Source organism: Protopterus annectens, chromosome 1.part0 (genome assembly GCF_019279795.1).
Source record: "Protopterus annectens isolate FY-2018-M chromosome 1.part0, PAN1.0, whole genome shotgun sequence".
Taxonomy (NCBI): Eukaryota; Metazoa; Chordata; order Ceratodontiformes; family Protopteridae; genus Protopterus; species Protopterus annectens.
The window spans coordinates 1,071,816,166-1,071,839,418 of record NC_056725.1 but is presented as its reverse complement, the minus strand read 5'-3'; positions in this window follow the sequence as shown (position 1 = coordinate 1,071,839,418).

Below are 23,253 nucleotides of genomic sequence, written 5' to 3'. Positions count from 1 at the left end.
TGCAAGATGCAGTGGGGAAGAAGAAATGGAAACAGATAATCTACTGTGGCGACCCATAATGGGAGCATCTGAATGGAGAAGAAGGAGAAGATGTTGTAGCTCAACCCTTGTGGACTGTGAACACCATTATCATGCATCATTCCACAAGTATGTAACCTGTATAGAGGCTGCATCTGGACAAAGTGTTTAGGTGAGTGGTGACTTCATATGTCAGCTTGTGTATGACACAGCCAGGGACACTGTCCAGTACCATTGCCACTGTGGTTTGGACTTTGGTAAAGAGATGTTTTAACTAGAGTGTCTGTGAATCAGGTTTTACATTCTTCAGGTCTGAAAATGTGGCCCTTGTGTAACGACAGGGTGGTGAAATCCGCATTCAAACTGTCTGACAAGAAATTGGTAATGTCAGTCAGATAAGTGTGCTTTGTGACCATTTACATTAACTGTGACCCGATCTGAGATTTCCCCTGTAGATTATAAACAAAACTAAAGAAAGCTTTAGTGTTGTCTTTGGAATCCTTGCCATTTTGTATTTCGAAGCTTGCCTTGTATGTTTAATGAGGTTATCCCTTATTGGTATGTAACTCTTTTTTGATACAACTTCACACCTTCTATTATATATTTAGTTTATGGCAGGGGTTCATGAGACTAATGCACTTTTACTGTATAAGTGAGAATTTCTTGCGATTGTGATAGCACAGTCCATGCAACTCTGTGGTTGAACAGTGTGCATTACTAAAGGATTATGCAGCTGGGACAGTGTTAACCTTAGTAATGCAAACCAATGAGAGATAGCAACAACAGCATCACCCAAAGCACAGTGTCAACCCATGTCATACACGCACATGCGTACTCAAGTTCCAAAATGTGTGTAGTACAATGCATACTGGCCACCAATAGAAACTATAGAGTGTTAACCCTGGCCAATACAAGGCATGTCACCCTGCCCATGTATCCAATATGCATGTACATGCAGACAGTGCACCTCCACCATGTTCACAAATGGACACCTGCAAATGTGTGTTGCACACACCCCATACTTACTGTCTGCTGTATAATGCATGCTGACACAACTATACACATCAGCTAAGTGGCACATGGGCAAAAAAGTACAATTGGAATAAACACTGGTGAAAACAATACAACATTGCTAATTACAGCTTTAATGCATCATGCCTGCTCAGCTACACCTTCAAGGATATCATTACACTTTACTGCTGACAACATGCTACACATCCAGCCATTGCTATACTTTATTAAAGTCACCCTGTGCATCAGCACCATGTTAGCCTGTTCCGGTCAGGAAGTGGCACAGGTTTCATCATATGCACAGAGTGTGTTGTTGCTTTGCCAGAGGCCTACACTGAGCCATACAATCGACATGTGAATGAGTGTGTGAGGGCCATGAGTACTGTTATGGGCCAATGTTGATGTCATGTGTGTAGGTATGTGTTTGCCCTAGGTTTCTGGTTTATGTGTGTGTGTCTGCATGCACACAGTTCCACCATGTGGCTGCCATATACAGGGATTTGTGAGACAGCCACAGACTGTACCTGGAAGGCTTTACAGATCACCGCCTCTGGCCATGGATACAGAACCTATGCCTGGCAGGGGTGCTACAGACAGTATCAGGTACTAATCCAGATTGGCTACTATCTGAAGAGGTTGACATATGTCCACTGGATCCAGGTCCCTGCTGGGACTGGCCAAAGCCATGTGGACGTGGTCTGCTAGGACGGTCTATGGACAGCCCCCCCCAACATTGCTGGGGCTGGTACTGGCACTACGGGAGCGGCTGTGACTTGCTGGACGTCCACAGTGACCTCCAGCTGGTGATGTTGCTGGCATACGTCCATGTTGACGTCTCAACCATCCTGCACTGTCCTGACACATGGACAGGACATTGTGGAGGACATCCAGTGTCTCACCCCAACGTCTATCAATGACCTCAGTGTAGTTATATATGGCACCTGCTAGGTCACAGATACTGTCATTTACAGAGGTGTAATGAGCCCTCTGTGCCCTTAGCCTCTGTCTGGTGAACCACTCCATTTGTGTCTGTGCCTCCATGACAGCCTGGAACATGTGTGTGGTAGAAAGAGGTGTGGCACGTCTGCCAGGGCATGATGATCAGTAGTGCTCTGATGAGAACCCCTGGGCATCTGCCTATGTGGTACTGTTCCAGACATCTGGCTATGGCTGCTGTGTCCTGATACATGTGCCATAGATACCACACTGTCCTAGCCAGTGCCAACCGTACACTGTCCCTCAGCTAAGGGCAATGGTGATGATGGATGTACAGGCAGTGTGACTGTGTACATGGATGGGGTGGAGACCTGTGTACTGTCAATTGGTGGCCCAACAACAGACCCTGACAAACCTGCCTGTGCCTCAACACACCTATCCTCATCATCACTGTCTGTCTCAGTGACATCAGGTTCCCTGCTATACTGAACTAGCCCCTCCTCACCACCTGTGAGAGGAAAACAGGAAGCACACTTTAAGACCTGAACATGACTTGAGACCACATGCACACATGCACACACACACACACACACACACACACACACACACAAAACTACACTCCTCCCGAAAGCAGACACACACAACACCAGCAATCACAGAACATACACAATAGCAGGTGATGGTGGGGTACAGTATCACAAGCAAAGCAATCATATCACACATGTCAGCATGCAGGGCATGTGTTGCTCAACAGCAGGCAGTGTAAGTGTAGTCAGTCCTTGTTACTAACAGTATACATAGCTTTGATGCATGTGTTTTGTTATTAGGTGATGGTCCTCCCCCTGGAATACAATGTATACATGGACACAACATTGCTGTGCAGGTATTAATAACCCTGTAATGTACTGTGCACCATAACTCACAGGTGTACATACCATTGCTGGATGTGTATCTGTGTATCAGATAGGTATCCAATGCTGATTACAGCCTCTGTGTCTAGCAAACAATTGTGAACATATTTTTAGCACACGCATGATGAATTTTCACACAACATCATCAGTGGTGCATGGATAATTAATAGAATACCATTCGGCCACATACCCAATGTATGGTACTTATGGTGAGTGTAGATCATATTGTGGACATGCCAGTCTCATCCATGACATGGCATGCTAAAACACAACTGCATATTTAAACACTACACATACCCAATATGTGTCATATGACCTAGCCACTCAATAGCATCACAAGACATATATGTGTCAGTTGTGCAAATGGTGATTGGTATGCATACTGTTTAGAAGTGCATATGTGTGCACACATGCATCATTATGGTGTGTAGCAATGACAGCTATGTGTAGTACTGTGGTTACAATAACTGGATGGGGTATACTACCATAGGTCATCATAATGAAGCATCAGGTGGTCACTCAAGGCTACAAATGTTTTACAAACCAGCACTAATCATGCTGTGCTGGAACTGTACTATCTTGGCTAAATTCACCATTTCACAACCAGTTGTTACATGAGTTTGTAAGGAGGCCAATAAGGAGCATTTCCTGACATGAATGTGTAGTGTGTTGCAGAGTGTTTAAATGCCCCAGGATAGGCCTCTACCCCTCAGGTATATTATGTGTAATGTGTGGATGAGATTTTGGATACTGGAGTGTGTCTTTACTGAGGGTTTGGGGATCCTTTATGTGTAGCATGTTAAAATGCTCTGTATATGACATAGATGTGTATGTTATGTGCATGTTGAGTATCAACTGTGCCTATCCAATGGTCACTACAGTATAGCCACATTTGTTTGAGATGGTCTGGGTATTGCATGTGTTTGAGGCAGCTAATCACATTAGTGAGATGTGCGTGCTCTTACACCAAACATGCACAGCATGCATTATGGGTAGGTGTATTACATGTGTACATGGCCTACATCTTAACTATGCCATGCACTTTTTATTTACAATAATAAATGCAGAACACACTCACCAGCATCTGTCCACTGCCTTGATGTCACCCCAGAGGGACCTACATAGAGATGAGACAGTTTGTCCGTGGCTACAACTGTGGCATTGTTACTGTGTGTTTGCAATCTTACAGTACAACAACAGTTTACATTCACAGGGCTACAGATTATGTTCCAAATGATCAGTATTGTGCAACAACAGGCTCCACATCTTTGTACAACACACTCCTCATCTCACATATGCATGATCTACCAATACAGATAACAGTAGTCTACAGATATGCCATGTTACCTGCATGCTCCATGTGTGCTTGCTGGGTGGCTCCAACCTCCATCATGGTGTATGTCTGCTGCTGTTGTTGTTGGGCAGGTGCCACCAGGCTCATGAGCAGCTCCTCCACTCTGGTGAGGGGGGGATGGATATTAACACCACCTCCTGTTGCAAGCTGTTGTCTACGCACATCATCGGCACGCTGACGGACATGTCTGAGAAGATCACTGCAGTGGTAGCGTACCTGCTCATATGTCCGGTTATGCAGGCCTACCTCATTGACCCTGCGGACAACATCTTGCCACATTGCAGTATGCTCCTGCTGGTCCTGGGCTGGTTCGTGAGAACATGAGATGGTAGTGCTGAATCATACTGCTAGTAATGATATCATCTTCGGCACTACTGTAACTCGGGTTCCTGTCCTGGGCCATGATCCCTGAAAGACATAAATGCAAGAATATGTCTGAGCAAGTCATATGGCACATTTATATAGTACAGATATCACGGAACTGCTATATATATAGCAAACTATAAGCTAACCGAGAGTGAAACACTGTAACTGCCACTTATCACTGCTCACCCAACAACTGCTTAAAAGTGCCTTGCTCACTCTCTATCTAATGAACCATGTTCTGCACAGCAACAAAATAAAATCACTATATGAGACTATACAAGAGTACCTGGCACACTGTATGCAACACGATGCACCACCTAGCCATAGCAGATATACATCAAGCTGATATGTAAAGAAATATATCATCCTTCACAATCAGAATAAGGTCCAGTAAATGTATTACTATTATACCACACAACTTGTTAATGCCAAACCCGTGGCCAAAATATGTGCACAATTGGGACTATAGGTCACATACTGCTGTAGTACACAATGAATGTTGCTAGATATGCAGTTATATGCATTACCACACATATGTCAAAAGACATGTTACAGACATACCCATACATACACATCAGACATAATTACAGGACACAAAGGTATGACAACCCAGATAAGCTTTCAGTGTGTACTATACAGTCCTGTGTGTCAGTACTTACACAACCTTAATCTTGAGAAATGTAAGCTGTGATGAATACAGGGACCACACAAAACAATGGATGCAAGCAATGAGGACATACACCATACTTTGCTGTACAGGCCCACAGCTTCAAGTAGTACTACAGTACACACATGATTTGCATTCAACATCAGTACCAATCAATAATCATAGATGTAGTGCTTTAGCCTCCAATGACACACCCTAGTTAAAACCAAGGGACTTAATCACAATGCATGCAATAGCACTTGTTCTGCCTAGCAACAGAATACACAGCTTTTGCTAGGATCAAAGCAAGGGCCCATAATACCATAGTATAAACAGTTTCCCACTAAGCTATCCCACAGATACATATCTTTGATGTATTCACAAACATATTGGCCATCACAGTCAGTTAACAGTACAGAAAATCTATTGCAACAAGTAGATGTAGGTGTGTATGAGTATATATAAATATATATATATATATATATATATATATATATATATATATATATATATATATATATATATATATATATATATATATATATATATATATATATATATATATATACATACACACATCCATTTGTCTACATATACATATATATGTAGGCACATATACATTTCACCTTTCATAGTGAGAATATCAATTATACAAAGGATGTAAGGTGTACAGTAATGTAATAAAATTGCACAGTCTTGGGATAAATGCATTGAAGGTGTTCAAAGCCCAGGTAGCTTTAACAGGCCTCACTGGCTTCAACATTGCAAACTGAACAAACCAACCACAGTGTTTAACCATCACATGTCATATAGCACTGTATGCTGTCTTGTTTTTCACACACTAAAACCTCCATACAAATATGCACATTCTAACCTTCACCAACATATATATCTCCCCCTTCACAAACAGTTGCAATATGCACATATACAGATGTGAATATATATGACACATATATATTTCTCCGTATGTGTGTGGCATACACACACAAGGTCCACACTGCTGTAAGTCCCTAGACCTCACAGCTGAACTGTTGGGCCTTGCTGCAACACAAACAGGTGATACATATGAACACAGACTAACATTAGGGGGGGGTATATATGGCAACAGATGCTAGATAAGCATACTAGACTGCTACAGCAGTTGCCAGTGCTAAGCTATACTTTAATATGACTATCATGTATGTGTTGTTCTGTCACACCCATGTTTATATAATGTCAGCGCTAATCCCCCCAACAGCCATTGGCCACACTACTGTACAGAACACAGATAACATGGATCAGATCTTTGACATTTAATGCTGAGATACACATTTCACAGGTATGTCCCACTGCCCACAGGTACACACAGTATTGTCCATAGCAGTAGTTAAGCAGAACATCTGTGCATAAAGAAGTGCTGCTGCCACATATGAATGTTTCACATTATGTAGACTATTCTTCAATAACATCTACTAAATGCCAGTAAATACATATGTGTCACATACCTTTCCTTTGTATGATTTGGTAATATTTATATTTCCTTTTCTCTGTCTCTGTCTCTCTCTCTCTGTCTCTCTCTCTCTCTGTCTCTCTCTCTCTGTCTCTCTCTCTCTCTCTCTGTCAGTCTCTGCAATAGAGTGATTGAGTTTGTTGGCAGAGATTGCAGCCTGCTTTTGTAGGAATTTGCACATGAGCATGTGATGGCCTCTGCACCAATTAGTGGCCACCATTTGCTAATTGCATGCAGCCTGCTGTGTAGTAATTGCAGTAATCACTGTCATAGCAACCCAGTATTATAAATTGCTGACTCATGTAGGCGTGGCCCTTTCAGCTTTCCAAGATGGAGATCATCCTTGTTTGGTGTGGACATCATTGTTTAAGACAGAAGGCTGGTATAGTTCTTATATCAGAAGCCAGTGGTGTAGCCAGGGATTTACATTTTGTACTCAGACCTAATGTTGCTGTTTCCAGTACCCACTTGTCAGTGTAAAAATGTACTCACCCCTCAAAATGCTACCCCAAGATACATGGAAAGATGTACTTTCTTTTCAACTGTTACAATTAACTGCCATACAAAGCTAGTTATAGAGATGTATTCCTTTGGCACAAGAATTGTTTGTGAACTGCTATACTGTGAATATTTATTTACTCAGTTCTAAACAGTTTGTGCTTTTTTAGTGTTGACATTAGCAAAAGCTGCTCGGAAAAACTGGACACATTTCAGTACAGTGAGTATGCTTACCTACATCCTTGGTAGACCCTGCACACACACAGGTATATTCTACATTTGGGTAGGGTTGCAGAAGTACAGAGAGCGTAAGTAGTATTGTGTGTATTTTATCTTGCTGGACTTACAGGGTTGCTGTGTACATGTTAGTTTATCAAGGCAAGTAGTCTCAACTGTGGACATATCCACATGATAGCCAGAGAATAGCCTGTTATCTTTTGTCTGTGCACCACACAGGTCTTTTCAGCAATAGTGCAATGGCATTCTTACAGTTGGTTGCTACCAGTACATGGCTACATCCATTTGTATTTCAGTGTTGTATTCCTACATAAGGGTATGCTTCTGAAACTCCTTCCAAAGCTATTTGCACAGTGTGTAACAGCAGAAAGGCTGATATGCCTCTGTGTTTCTGCCTCTGCCAGACCTCTCAACCAATCAGGTACATATTTGAACAGACTCAGGGAAAAGTCAAGAAAAAGTCATGGGCAATCAGGGACACCTTTAAATTATTAGTGCCATTAAGTTGAAACATTAAGAGACTCAGAGCATATGAATTAATACACCTTTACTGAAGTAAATGAAGTGTCTAACTCTTAATTATTGTCATTATTCATTAAATGTAATTCATCACTTTTCTGGCCAAAGTCAGTAGTTTTAGGAGGGATTCAGAGGGACAGAGCTAAAATTTGTGTCAAAATCAGGGACATGCCTGAAAATTAGGGACAGTTGGGAGGTATGGCCTCTGCCCTAAACAGATATGCCAGTGTTTGTCCTGCTGTGATACTGTGTGGGGTTGTAAAGTGATGGTGTAACATTATTTCCTGCTAGAATGGCTGCTTCCCTTATCACAGTCATGTAATGTAATCCCACAACAACTGTTGGTCAACATCCACAGAACAAGTTGTGTGGTATGGTATTCCTAATTTTCCTTTACATTCACTCATTCTGATGCATGATATAATTATTTAAGCACCAACTTGATGTATATCTATCGTGGCTTAGTGGTACTTCATGTTGTGTAGTGTGTGCAAGGTCTGGGGTTCGAGACTTACAGAGGTGTTTTATTTTGCTCCTGAGAAGAACAAGGGCCCTCACATACAGAGTGACTAAGGCACTTTTAAGCAGTTGTAAGCGAGTTTGCGTGGGTTTGTGAATTGCTTAGCCAAGCGCAAACCCGCACAAGCCTGCTAACTGCTGCTTAATAGTGCTTACTCCCACTCTCCCCCGCGCTAATTTCTTTGAAAGAAAAGAAAAATGGGGAGATAGGAAAGTGGTGAAAAAGGGTCACAAAAAGGGAAATACATATGGAAAATAGCTTGGGATGTGCAGAACGGGTGTATGGAAGGTCCATAGCTTCTCATTTCTTCAACAGCAGCAGCTATGCATATGCAATAAATTTGGAGGTAGATATGAACCCTTCAACCTCTGAGAGAGGGGTGAGGACAACAAAGAATGTTGTAATGCCAATTAAATAACATTTCATGTGTCCAGTGGACATGTGTGCAAAATGGGCAGCTATGTATGGGGCATAATTTTTTTTGGGGAGCAGATTGCCCTTTATTTTTTTTTCAGGTGAGAGTGGAATGTGGGGTAGGGGAAGTAGGTATATTTGGGGAGGTAGGTTGGTGATGTAAACAGACAAGACAAACAAGACGCATACAGGGGCGGTATATGACACATGTGGTGGGTGAACACCTTTGACGGGGAGGGATTTTTGGAAATCGCAAGCCCATGAGTCCCCAGATGGAGACAGTGGGACTGAGGTCCCCACCCATGGGCAGTCACCACTGCACCTTCACGGCCCAGAGGGTGGCTGTGCTGGAAGCTGTGTAGGAGGGGGAGGCTGACCTGGGAGTTGCGCCACTCGGGCCTCAAGCTGGCATAAAGGTTATGCAACAGAAGGTTCAATCTCTCTACGCACCACAGCCCGGACCGTTTGAAAGGTGATAGGTGCCCCTCCGCCCACGCTTGCATGGGGGGCTGAGCCCCATCCCCTGCAGTGCTTCCACCTGAAGGTGGCACAGGAGCAACGAAGGAGGAGCTCCCTGGCTGGGCACCAGATCTGCTGGTGCTAGGTGCCATTGTCAGCTGAGGTGGGACAGGTGGGTCCGTTGGGACCAGCCTTCACATATGAACTATGTTTTGGAGAGTTTAATAAATATATGGGTTAGTAACAGTCAACAGCATTCCCAATTAGTTATAACAACATGCAGAAGTATTCCCATTAACCCAACACACCAGATTTTCAACAGTTGAAAAGCAAGCATAACACATGCATATATAGAACAATAGTGGACATTACAACAGCATGCAGGTTGAATCGATGGCAAAAGGCCACCAACACTGTGGTATTTTAACAGGGCACATGCATAGAAATTAATGCAAATATTTATAAAACAATAGGACAAATGTCCCAACAAATATTTTGAGATTAGTCATACCGACTGAGGTGTGGAATTGCATTATTTATGCACATACAGCAGGGTGGGAAAAGATAGCTCAATTAACTTATATATCCTTCTAGTTTTCACTACATTCCTATTAAATGCAGTTATATGTCCCTTACATGTATTATTACACTACCCAATGTCCTTATATTGTTCAATTGGATTTTGCTAAATCATTATATACATGAGCTGTATCTTACATACAAACTGTCAAAGATGCAGATGTTACTGCAACATATTTTGAGAGTTGCTCACACACACTACTGCTAAGATGGTACACTGACAGATCTACTTTCATATAATTATCTAGATATGTTCAGGTGAAAGTATCAGTTATATATTAACAGCTCCCTACATTTCTGGCAGCACACTGACATTTCTGGGGAACACAATACCAAGCTACTCATGTGCCAGATTAACCTGTACATGCTGGCCACGAATCAAAAATTGAGGGCTGTACATATGCATACAAGCTACTGGCACTCCCTTCATCCATATTATATTGGCCTACCCAAGTGTGGGTTGACACTGCTTAATACAACACTACTATTTGTAGAATGCAACAGTACAACAACATATCAAAGAAAATGACACAGATGCACTCAACCTAGTTGCCTCGTGGTTTGAGCGTCTTTTCAGGCTTGTTGGCTGTTGGTGAAGCACCCTCCAAGAGGAAAAAACGCTGAGAGAAGAAGGGAGCCACTTTTGAGATTTTAAGTATTTTTTCTCTGTTTATTTGCTAAGTTTTTCTGCATAGCTGCCTAGCTTGAGCATTTTCTGGCTTGTTAAACTTGATTTCTGTATTAGTAGCTGTATTTAGAGCACAACCAAAAGCTGTTTGCTGAATTTCCTGTTTGCACTTAATTTTAAATCGTTTTTTCTTAAAACTTGCATATTTTCTGTCCTTGACCTAGCACTCTTGTGTGGGGTCATTTACTGCACTGTTATAACTTGATATTACTTGTGAACCTCTGCTATCTCTGTAAAAACAAAAACAAAAAAAATCTTGCTTATTTCCCACTTTTCTGAGAGTTAAAAAGTTCAGTTACAGGCTTGCTGTTCCTGAACTGTTTGAAAGTTTCTGTGAGGCCATTTTTGCTTGGGCTGAAGGAGGGTCTCTGTGTTCATCAGTGGCAGTGACTAACATTGAGCAGCTTCCCTGCCCCCCGGAGAGGTGGTTACTGACTTGAAACTGTAGTTTTATTGGCCACTAGGGGTCATTTCCATAACTCCTTCATCTTCCTCTCTTAAAACCTAGTTGCCTCATGGTTTGAGCGTCTTTTCAGGCTTGTTGGCTGTTGGTGAAGCACCTCCAAGAGGAAAAACGCTGAGAGAAGAAGGAGTCACTTTTGAGATTTTAAGTATTTTTCTCTGTTTATTTGCTAAGGTTTTCTGCATAGCTGCCTAGCTTGAGCATTTTCTGGCTTGTTAAACTTGATTTCTGTATTAGTAGCTGTATTTAGAGCACAACCAAAAGCTGTTTGCTGAATTTCCTGTTTGCACTTAATTTTAAATCATTTTTTCTTAAAACTTGCATATTTTCTGTCCTTGACCTAGCACTCTTGTGTGGGGTCATTTACTGCACTGTTATAACTTGATATTACTTGTGAACCTCTGCTATCTCTGTAAAAACAAAACAAAAAAAAATCTTGCTTTTTCCCACTTTTCTGAGAGTTAAAAAAAGTTCAGTTACAGGCTTGCTGTTCCTGAACTGTTTGAAAGTTTCTGTGAGGCCATTTTTGCTTGGGCTGAAGGAGGGTCTCTGTGTTCATCAGTGGCAGTGACTAACATTGAGCAGCTTCCCTGCCCCGGAGAGGTGGTTACTGACTTGAAACTGTAGTTTTATTGGCCACTAGGGTCATTTCCATAACTCCTTCATTTGTCCTCAGAGGAGTGGTTTAGGCAGTGACTTGTGGTTTGTTGGCCATTTTGGGTCATTTCCTGTCTTTTCCAGCCCCTGCTATAAAGCACGCTTTAGCCGATTTAGCCCGATTTAGCCCGGAGTTGCTACTGTTGCCCACTAGGGCAGCCGTTAAGCAGGTTTAAACTATTCGGCTACCTAAAGTCCACTCTTCAAATTTTCCCTTAAAACTACCTTCCTCGAACTATACTACTGATCTAATCAGCATATCCTATAATTAAAAGATCATCTCTACTTGACTCCAAGTAGACTATTCTCTATCTGTTAAACGTAGCACTTGCTCCTACAGTACTTATTACCTTGATATGGCACTCTTGTCATAGATAGTACCCCAAAAGGCAACCCCCCATTTCTCGGTCACCCACGCCCCCGAATCTTTTTAAAGTTTTTTTGTCTATTCCTTCTAGCATGTCGAGGGATCAGTTGCTAGTGTCCTCTCCTGCTCAGCTGGTGAACCTGGGAATATTGAGGCAATGTTACAATTGCCTCATGTACACAGACAACCCTCTCCTCCTCCCACAAAACACAAATACATGCGAGAGATGCAACTATACGGCCAAACTGGAGGCTGAGCTCTCTCAACATAGGACTGGCAAGACCAGTCAGGAGGAGAAGGTTACCACACACACTATAGACCCAGTCTCACATATTACCATTACAACCTCAAATCATACACATAAACACACAAAGACATACTCAGAGGCTCTGATCAAAAATCTACCAAAACAGCAGAGGCCACCAAAGCAGACACCCAAACAACCACCACCTCAGAACACAACACCTGCAACACATAGACCTCACAGTCAGAGTGTCAAACAGTCACAGCCCTTAAGGCCAAACACAATGCCAGACACACTAGTCATTGGTGACTCCATAGTCAGACACACTGACGTCCCGCCACCAGACTGAGTAAGGAGAAGGTCACAGTAAGCTGCCTGTCGGGCGCTAGAATCCGCCACATAACGCAAGCACTCAGGTCTCTCAACAGCAGGTACAAATATGACTCAGTCATTGTCCACGCTGGTGTAAACGACCTGAGACGCACTCCTTGGACTACATGAAAAGAGACATTGAGGAGCTCTCTGATTATGTAGCCCAGGCAGGTATGACCCTGACCTTGAGCAGTATCCTACCTTCACCTAGAATGATGCCACAATACAGTGATAAGATGATCAGCTTTAATAATTGGCTTAAATTCTGGTGTCATTCAAAGGGGATCCAATGTCTGTCTGCCTGGGATGACATGCTGGCCACGCCACGCTGCTTCTCTAAGGGACGGCTTGCACCTGTCACCCTGGGATTCCGGATATTGGCAAAGGCTCTTGCCACCCCATAGTGCCTTTTTAGGCAAGGCTCAAATTCTAAACCTACCACCCTAGAACACAAAAAAGGAAAAAAACTAAGGGTAATGCTGCTCAATGCCAGAAGTCTAAATCTCAAAATGCACGCACTCAAGGTCCTTCTCAGTATGGAGAACATCGATGTCTGTGCAGTGACAGAAACCTGGTTCAAGGCTCCTGAGAGCACCCCAGCACTATCAGGTTTTACCTCTTATCATGCATTCCGGCTCCAAAATCCGGACAATACCAAGAAAGGAGGGGGGGTATCCATATTCATCAAGGACACCCACACCTCAAGACTGGTGGCAAAGCACGATGCATCGGAGACCATCCAGGTGCAATTAACCATAGGCAAGACTGCTCTGCAAATTGTAGCATGTTACAGGCCACCCTCACAAACTCAGGAACCTCACATGGCCTTCCTGAAAACACTAGAGGGGATAAATGTATCACCAAACACCATCATACTAGGTGACTTCAATTACCCTAATATAGACTGGGAACACTACTCAAGCCCAAACACCCTAGCCCAAAAGTTCCTGGAATTCATAAACTCAGATGCCATGGAACAACTAGTCACCATCCCCACAAGAGGAGAAAACATACTTGATCTCATCATCATGAACATGGGAGCACAATGTTCAACACCGGAGGTGTACCCCTCACTGGTGAGATCAGACCACAAACTAATCTCGCTGGAGGTCCTCATCCCACCCCCACCTGAAATAAAAAAGACCACAGTAAAGAACTTCTCAAAAGCCGACTTCACACTTCTAAAGACTAGTGTGGTCTCCTTTAAGGACCCCGAGCCGGCGGAAAACAGTACTCAAGCCGCTGAATCACTTACAAATGCCTTCTACCAGCACCTGCAGGACTGCATGGATAAGGCAATCCCAAGCAAAACAAAGACTCTTTGTACCAAAGGCAAGCGTCCAGTCTGGTGGACCCCAGCCATAAACAAACTCTACAACAAAAGGAGGAAGCTACTACAAGATAGAGCAAAATCCTTAAAAGGTAAGACACCCTTGATCACTATAAGTAAAAAACTAAGAGCTCTCATAAAATCATCCAAAGCAAATTTCGAGAGAAAAATAGCTAAAGACTCAAAAGACAATCATAAGGCCTTCTTTAGCTATGTTAGAAACCTGGGAGGAAACTCCCAGATATGCTCAGAGCTAGTTCAAAATGATGTGAAGATTACTGATCCTACAGACATTGCCAACATACTGGCTGACAGGTTCAGTGCAAACTTCCCCTCCCCCAAAAGGAGAGATATCTATACCAAACGATTGCAGCCCCCAAACATCTCCAGCCAAGTGAGAACTGCTCTCTCCAAAGCAAAACACAGCATCCATGGGACCTGATGGTGTCCCCGGCTGTGTGCTCCATGAACTCAATGAGGAATTAAACCCACAGCTAGGACAGCTGTTTAATCAAAGTCTTACCTCTGGATACGCACTCCAGGAGTGGCGACTGCAACTGTGGTACCACTTCACAAAGGCGGTGCCTCCACTGACCCTGGAAATTACCAGCCCATTAGCTTGACAAGCCTTATCTGCAAAGCCATGGAGAGGATCATAATGGACCTCATAAATAAAGACATAGGGAATTTGCAGACTTTGGATCCAACCCAGTTTGGCTTTGTCAAAGGTAGATCATGCCTTTTAAACTTGGTTGACTTTTTCAAACAGTCACCAAAGCCATTGATGAGGGAAAGGCAGTCCATACAGCCTACCTCGATCTGGCTAAGGCCTTCGATACAATACCCCATTCGGGTATCATTGAAAAACTCATCAGCTTAAATGTCAACCCATACATCACAAGATGGGTTGCAAACTGGCTGAGTGACAGAACCCACAGGGTCAGAGCTGCTGGCGCCATGTCAGACTCAAAGCCTGTCACAAGTGGTGTCCCACAGGGCTCAGTCCTGGGCCCACTCTTGTTTGGCATCTACTTTTCCGAAGTACAAGCAAACACAGGAGGGTTATGGCTGACAAAGTTTGCAGATGACTGCAAACTGGGCGCCATAGTAGAAAACACATCTGACACAGATATCCTTCAGAAGGGTCTCACAGAAACGGATAACTGGTGCCAGAGCCACGGCCTAAAGTTAAATGCCAAAAAATGCATAGTCATACCCTTCAGGAAAAACAAGGTTACCCCTAGCTACCAAATAGGTGGCAATCCACTGAGCACAGAAGAAGTTATCAGGGACCTGGGGACCCAGGTTGATAGTAGTCTGTCATTCGACACCCATGTAGCTAAAGTAGTTAGGAAGACCTTCTACATTGCCCACCTTATCATGAAGGGATTCTCATCTAGATCAAGGGAGGTCATAGTCTCCTTTACTCATCACTCATCAGACCAATGATTGAGTACAATGCCCCATTCGAATGTATCTGACCCGACACTTGCAGCAGCTGGAGAGGCCACAAAAGTTCCTCACCAAAAGGATAAAGGGTCTCAAAAATCTGTCCTATGCTGCCCGACTGAAAGAACTCCAGCTCTATTCAGTCGCCACCGCTTGCTCAGAGGTGACCTTTGCCTAACATACAAGGCCATGTCAAACCCAGATTTGATGAATATGCTTCACCTCAAAAATCTAGATCCATCAGAGCCACAAGGGTGGGAGACTTAAACCTTGACACGCTATTAATAGGACGTGCTGGAGGGATAGATTCATCACCCAAAGACTCCCTATGCTGTGGAACAAAATCCCGTTACATGTGAGGCAGAGCACCTCGCTGGCCTTGTTCAAGAGAAATCTTGACCAATGGATGGGAGATCGCAGATATACCCCAGGGATTACCTCAGTGTCACTGCTCGACAGAGGCACAGCAAAATAATGGGTATAGTTCCCCATACTAAAGGGGTGGCGTAAGCCACAAAACGATGGGCTAGGCTTGTAAATGCCCTCGGGCAGATAGCCTAGTATGAACCTATGAACCTATGAACCTATGAACCTATGAATCATACACTTATTAAAGGATTATTACACCTTTATTTATTGGGTTAAAAGACTTTTTGAAGGCTCTCTCATTTATTTTATATAACAATACATGCAGAATAATTACTAACCTGCCTGATGATGCAGCCTTTGCAGCCTATCTTCTTGGGCTTGCTGGTTCATAGCCCGGATACCTGCAGCTGTGAAGTAAATGCAGTGATATTGAGATATACCTATCCATAGTATAGACAAGCATAGCAATTCTTAACTACTTAATACAATGGCTACTTACTCAGTACTGGGGCATTAAGCATCGTATGGGATTCCTGGATCCACTGGTCCAGATGATCCTCCATACGTCACTTCAGGTCAGAATAATGGCACCTGACCTGCTCACCTGTCCGAGGAACACCAGTGGCACTGGTGAGATCATGGGCAAGACTGTCCTAGGCCTCCGTTTTATATTGGGTACCCTGGTACTGGCCCCGCAGGAGTCTTTTCTCATGATTGTGGACAAGGAGCCAAACCATTACTTTGGACTACTGGATATCCCAGCGTTGCACTCTAAATCGAGTGCCTTCTCCAGCACTAGCCATGCTGACTGCAGAAGGAAGCTACAACCAGTTATAGAAAGTATTCCCACCTTTGGAGCTTAAATATGCCTCATTTCCCACACTTATTTGTGATTGGCCAGCTTTGGAAAAAACTCAGCTGTAAGCATGCCTGCTTAGTTGACATTGGCAATGTTTAAAATTCCTTTGATAGATATGTGTCTGTTGAAAGTGCATGTTTATGGAATTCTGTCATGGCTTAGTGGTTAAGTACTGTGACTATAGTGCACAGTATTCTGAGTTCGAGCGCTGTTACTGCTTTTTATTTTCCTGCTGGGCAGACCTGACTGGTTAAGGTACAGTAAAGGAGTGTGAGTGTGTTTAACCGACTTTTCCCGACTTTGCCCAACATTGCTCAATGTTGCTGTACATTGCTCGACGTTGCTCGACGTTGCCTGACATTGCGCTGGTTAGCACAGTGTGCAGCTACGCACAAATACATTGCATTTGTGCTGGTTAGCACGGTGCGCAGCTATGCGCAATTGTATTTAAATATGCTCAATAATGGTAAAATGTGCTTAGCAGTGCTTTATATTACTTAAAATAGGGCACCCATGCCTCAGAATGCATAACCATTTCACCTTCACACATATATAATTCGATCACTACTACATTTAACATTTCAATGCTTTTTACAAAACTTATAAATAAAAAAATGTCAGAAAATAATTTTGTATACAGATTTCCAACATAAAATGGAACGTGCAGTAACGGGACTTGAACCGAGAATCTTTCCTCTTTGTGCGATGGCTCTAACCACTACACTATAGCTATTTTGCTTAATTTGCGTATATTTTTCTTATTATCCTCTTCTGGTGTCTAAGCTGCTAACTGTAGCTAAGCAATGGGTAAACCCGCGCAAATACGGGCAGCTATATCGGATGAAAAATAAATCTTTTTATTTTTAATTTTGTCAGTTGCTTAACATATGGGGGAGTGTAGTGTTACATTGTGTACATGTGAGTGGACTCACTTATGTAACTCAAAATTGTGGCGTTTCTTCATTGCAGGGGTGTGGATTTATGGACTGCTCGGCAGTCTGCCACGCCCCCTACACTCGTCCATGCTCCATGTAAGATTTACAGTTGAGGCAGCGCGCCTTCATTAATATGCATGGTGCGCTGCCATCATACTCTTACACTGGCGCTTCCGTGTAAGACTAATCTAGTCTTCCATGGAAGATTAGTAAATCCGAGGGATGGTCTTAATGATTTTTTTAATTCATAAGCTTTTTACATTTGCATTTTTCCTATATCAAAATAAATCAAGCAAAATGGAGTGCCACTGTACAACCTCCTTACCCTAATGCCTTGTTTGTAGGTGCCATTGGAACGGTACCGAACTACTGAAATCCTTAAACTGTAGATTGGAGTAAAACCACAATCTCAATGACAATGAGTGGAAAACAGCCACATTTCCCAAGGGCATTACTGGCTTCCCTTCCACCCTATCAAAAAATATAGAGCGCACTTTTTAACCCATCTCTAGTTGTCTTTAGAATACAACAATGAGACTCAAACCAGAAATGTAACACAATCGCCATTTTTTCTTTGTTCCCATTCCCGTCGATAGACTTCTTCACCCACTCCTATTGGAGGTTCCAATTAATATTATGTGTTTGGCTTTACAACATATCCTCTCCATCTCCATTGGACGTTTTTGTTTGTTTCCTCCTATGGATACAATTCCTGCTTCACTCACTGCACCCCCCCCCCCATCAACCACCGACGGCACTGCCCCTTTTATCCCCCCACCCTTAGGTCCCCATTAGTAATCTTCTTCCAATCAACTTGTTTCCCACTAAATACACCATGCCCACCTGGATGCATTGACTGCCCTGCCCTTCTAAATTCCACTCCCACTATACATGCAGCATCTCACACACACACTCACACGCACACACACACACACACACACACACACACACACACACACACACACACACACACACAAACCCCGTTTCCTACTGGACAATGTCTCCAGCTTAACCAATAAAATAGTTTTCCTATTTGGAAGCCATGTACCCCCCCATTATTTCTTAAAATGCTCCACCTCCCCCAGTTATTATTCCAATCACCACCGACCAGACTCATGATGTAAATCAAATATATTTATTTTCTCTTCTCCCAGGCTCTGACCACAACAGCTATGTGCCATTAATGTCTCCAGTCAAACCATACTACATGCACACACCCTCTAACCTTCCACCAACCAGCATTTGCCAGCCCTAAAAATTACCAGTCCAGGACACCGAGAGGAAATCTTGTACCATATTCTCGAAGCATATTGGGAATTAAAGCATTTTTGAAATATTTACTGTATTGTCACAAAAAAAATTGCTTTTACTGAAAAGAAAAATTTTACTGTAACAAACTATATGTAAACACAAGAACTTGTAAAATTAAAACATTAGGCGCTCATCCTCCGAATTTATATACAACAATAAAGACTACTGAAAAATAACACAGATCCAATCTGATTCTAGATAAAAAGTTTATCGTATAGATTTTGTACTAATGCTGTAACTCTCAAGACCCAAGTTGTTCGACATGTAGCCTTTGTTTTGCAAGATTGTGGTTTTATTTGAATCTACAGTTTAAGCATTTTCCATATATCAAATATGATCAATGTTTTTGTTAATACAGTACAGGTATTAACAGTATAGGTAATGGTATAGATATTTTGAGTTACATGATATATGTATGGCCTTTATATAAAGTCAGCTTTATTTTTCCATACACTGAAGAGGCCTGTTTTCAGGATAAAACCTAGTTTGTGATGTTTTTATGTCTGTCTTTTGAATAAGTTCTGCATTTAGTATATTTTGGTGCAGTCCTTTCATTCTTGTAGTTGTCTATACACACACACACACACACACACACACACACACACACACACACACACACACACACATATGAATCTACTTAACTTGGTTGACTTACCAAAAATGTCAAATGTCAAAATGTCAAGACCATAATGTCAAAAACTCAGAACACTGAAAAGTTGTAACATCAACTTCCAAAACATCAAAAATGATAGTATTTCTTGTCTGTTGGGTATGAATACTGTGGTATTGCTTTAAGAAGTCATGAGTTGTGGTATAGAGATGGGCAGACATTAAGTTTTATGGTGAACAAAATTTGTCAGGGTTTGTAGTACACATTTTGAAGAAAAGGGTTAGTAAGATTTATTTATTTATGGTAGAATTTATTTTTGGAAAGGAGATTGTGTGAGTGTGCTTTGCAATGGATGTGGTTGTTTTGGTAGTTTATATGTGTTTTCTGAAGGACCAGGTGTATATTTCAACAATTGTTTGGTTATGTTGTATGTACCTTTCCTCCACTATAGTGAGATCTTAGAGTTGGAATATTTAAGTTGCAGGGGGGCTTACCCCCTGCAGAATCATTTATTGGAGTATGTGTTTATGTGTGGTGATCTTTAAGTTGGAGGTATTGTATCATAATGCATGCTTTGAGAAATATGGGGTTTTGGAAACTGATGTCACAACTTTTCAGTGTTTTGAGTTTTTGACATTATGGTCTCTATGTATTGACATTCAAAATTATGGTAAGTCAACTAATAACTAAAAAGTGAGCAGTTACAACTAAATGACCAAGAAAAAAAACTAGTAACCAGAATCCACAACCAGGATTCTTCTATAAAATAAAATATATTATTTATTTATGACCAAAGCGATTAAGCGCTTTCGTCCTTAACAGAAACAGGACTTCATCAGAATCAAACCATATCACCAAAATGGCTTTTTTATACAAAATCAATTAATTAACCACTTATCCAATTAACCTAGAACAATGGGGAAAACTCATTGCACAGTGTATAAGAAAATTCAAGAAAAGCCTGTCTCACACAAAATGCAAACCATAAAACTTTTAAAACTTTCAACCCATTAAAAGTTATTCACAATCATAATTAAAACAGACATAATAGAAGTATAGTCATTTAAACTGGGGTATGAGGTTGCTTTTAATTGTAACTGCCACTTTAATTCTTTGTTTTCAAGCAATACTTTGGCATCCCCACCCCTTGCATTATAGCTGACTGAGTCAATAATAGCAAAAGAAAACTTAGTGAACAAGGAACAACCTATTGAATGTTTATGCAGGGCAGTATTTTCCTTTTTTTTCTTAATATTATAAAAATGTTCACAAATATGTCTATGTTAAGTTCTCTCTGTTTTACCTACGTAAAAAATTATCTTTTACATAAAGCAATGTATACAACCCATTTAGTTTGACAATTACCCTTTACAAAAAACACCTTTTATCGAAGGTATTGTTTAAAACAGCTTCCTCTTTTTCACATATATAAGGGTATTGATTCCACATTCCACATTTGGTAGTATTTGGTAAAAAACAAAAAAACAGACACTGGTATACAGCAAGGTACGAGTATAAAAACACCTGAAGTCAGAAAATCCACGTAAACGTACTTTAATGAACCTTCGTTTTCGCCTCTACAAACATAGAAGCTTCATCAGACAAGTAAAAGGCGCCAAGTGGCTCAATTTAAAACATTAGCCACATACTATGATATCATTTCCTTAATTACAAGCATAAGTAGTTAATATTTTTAAAAGGCAAAAATTTGTGTGTTTAGTAAAGTTTATATACATAGTTTAAAATCTAAAACTAAGCCACAACATATACGTGTTTCTATTATAACACTGAAAGACAATATTTGAAATATTTTTCAATATTATTATTTATATTAAAACATAACAACCATACCATCATAAATTAAAAAAATATGTATTAAAAATGATTTTTAAAGAAGTGCCTGATTCCACATCACTGAAAAAATCAATGTCACACACCACTATATATATACAAACCACTTAATACTACCTCAGGTAACTTTTATGTTTTAAAATAACAGAAATATTACAGGCTTCGTTCAGCCCTGGGGTGGAAAAAGCATCCAAAAGAAGTTGCCATTCCAATTCTTTTATTTCAAGAAGGAGGGGTTGAGGGCCCCCTCTGATGCCTACCTTAACAAGATCAATTCCCATAAAGTGGAAGCTATGTCCAACATGATTTAAAATATGTTTGGAAAGGGCATTGTCGCTCTTTTTGTTCTTAATAGCATAATTATGTTGGTAAACACGGTCCCGTAATCTACGTTCCATTTTACCAACATAAAATGCTTGGCAACAGTCGCACAAAGCGACATAAATCACTGATTTTGTTAAACAGTTGATTTTGTGTTTGATAAAATACTTCTTGCCTTTAATGGTAAATGAGCCCCCCACTTTTAAAAGGCTACACCAATTACAAGAGCCACAAATAAATGACCCAGTTTGTCTTGATAAGGACTGTGGAAAGTCCACAGTTTGTAAAAGTTCTTTTAAATTACTACCCCTCCTAAAAACAAAAGAAGGGTATGAACCCAAAATGTTGGATAAAGGGACACTGTTTTGAATGAAGTGCCAATTTTTCTTAACAATGGAACAAATATCATTGACGTGCTTGTTATAAGTAATAATCAAACTCGTCTTATAGTCACATTTGGGCACTTGGTGCATTACCAAAGTGTCAACAATATCATGTTGGGAACCTACGAGTTCTAAGGAAGAAGAAGAATCAGACAAACAGCCATAGGTGACATCATCGGTTTGTTTGCTGTTCAAGAGAATAGGTTTATAAAACCCATTGTCTCTTTTAAATTTGACTTCTTCCACAAGGTTATCTAGTAAGTCAATTGGATAACCCCTATTAAAAAACATATCTTTCAAACTGGAACACTCAAATTCAAAAGCCATATTTGTGCTGCACATACGGGCAGCTCTAACCAATTGCCCTTTAATTATTGATTTCTTTTGTTTCCAGGGGTGACTACTGGAAAAATGCAGGAAACTATTACAATAGGTTTGCTTCCTGAAAATTGTAGACAAGAATGTTTTGTTATCAAAGTCTTTAGTCAATTTGACATCAAGATAGTCAATTACATTAGGTGAAAATTTATGCGTAAATTTTAAGAATGTAGAAGAATTATTCATATAATCAATCAGATCGGAGCAAACGTCTTCCCCTCCCAAAATAAGTAAAAATACATTGTCTAGAAAGCGTGTGTAAAACTTGATAATGTTTTTAAACCTGGGGTTATTTAAAAGAAAAGTGTTCTCCCAATAAGCAACAACAAGATTTGACACACTACCGCCACAGGGGGAACCCATGGCGATACCTCTCTTCTGTATGTAGTAACAATTGTTAAAGATGAAAAAGTTGGAAGACAAAATAATGTCTAAAAGCAATGTAACTACAGCAATCTCATCTTTAGGGGCATTTAAGCTCAGAAGCATTAATTCCACCCATTCAACATTTTTAACCATTGATGTGGTTGATCTTTACACCTCTATCCCACACCAAGAGGCGGTCGAATGGGTGAAATTAATGCTTCTGAGCTTAAATGCCCCTAAAGATGAGATGTACTTCTTCTACATTCTTAAAATTTACGCATAAATTTTCACCTAATGTAATTGACTATCTTGATGTCAAATTGACTAAAGACTTTGATAACAA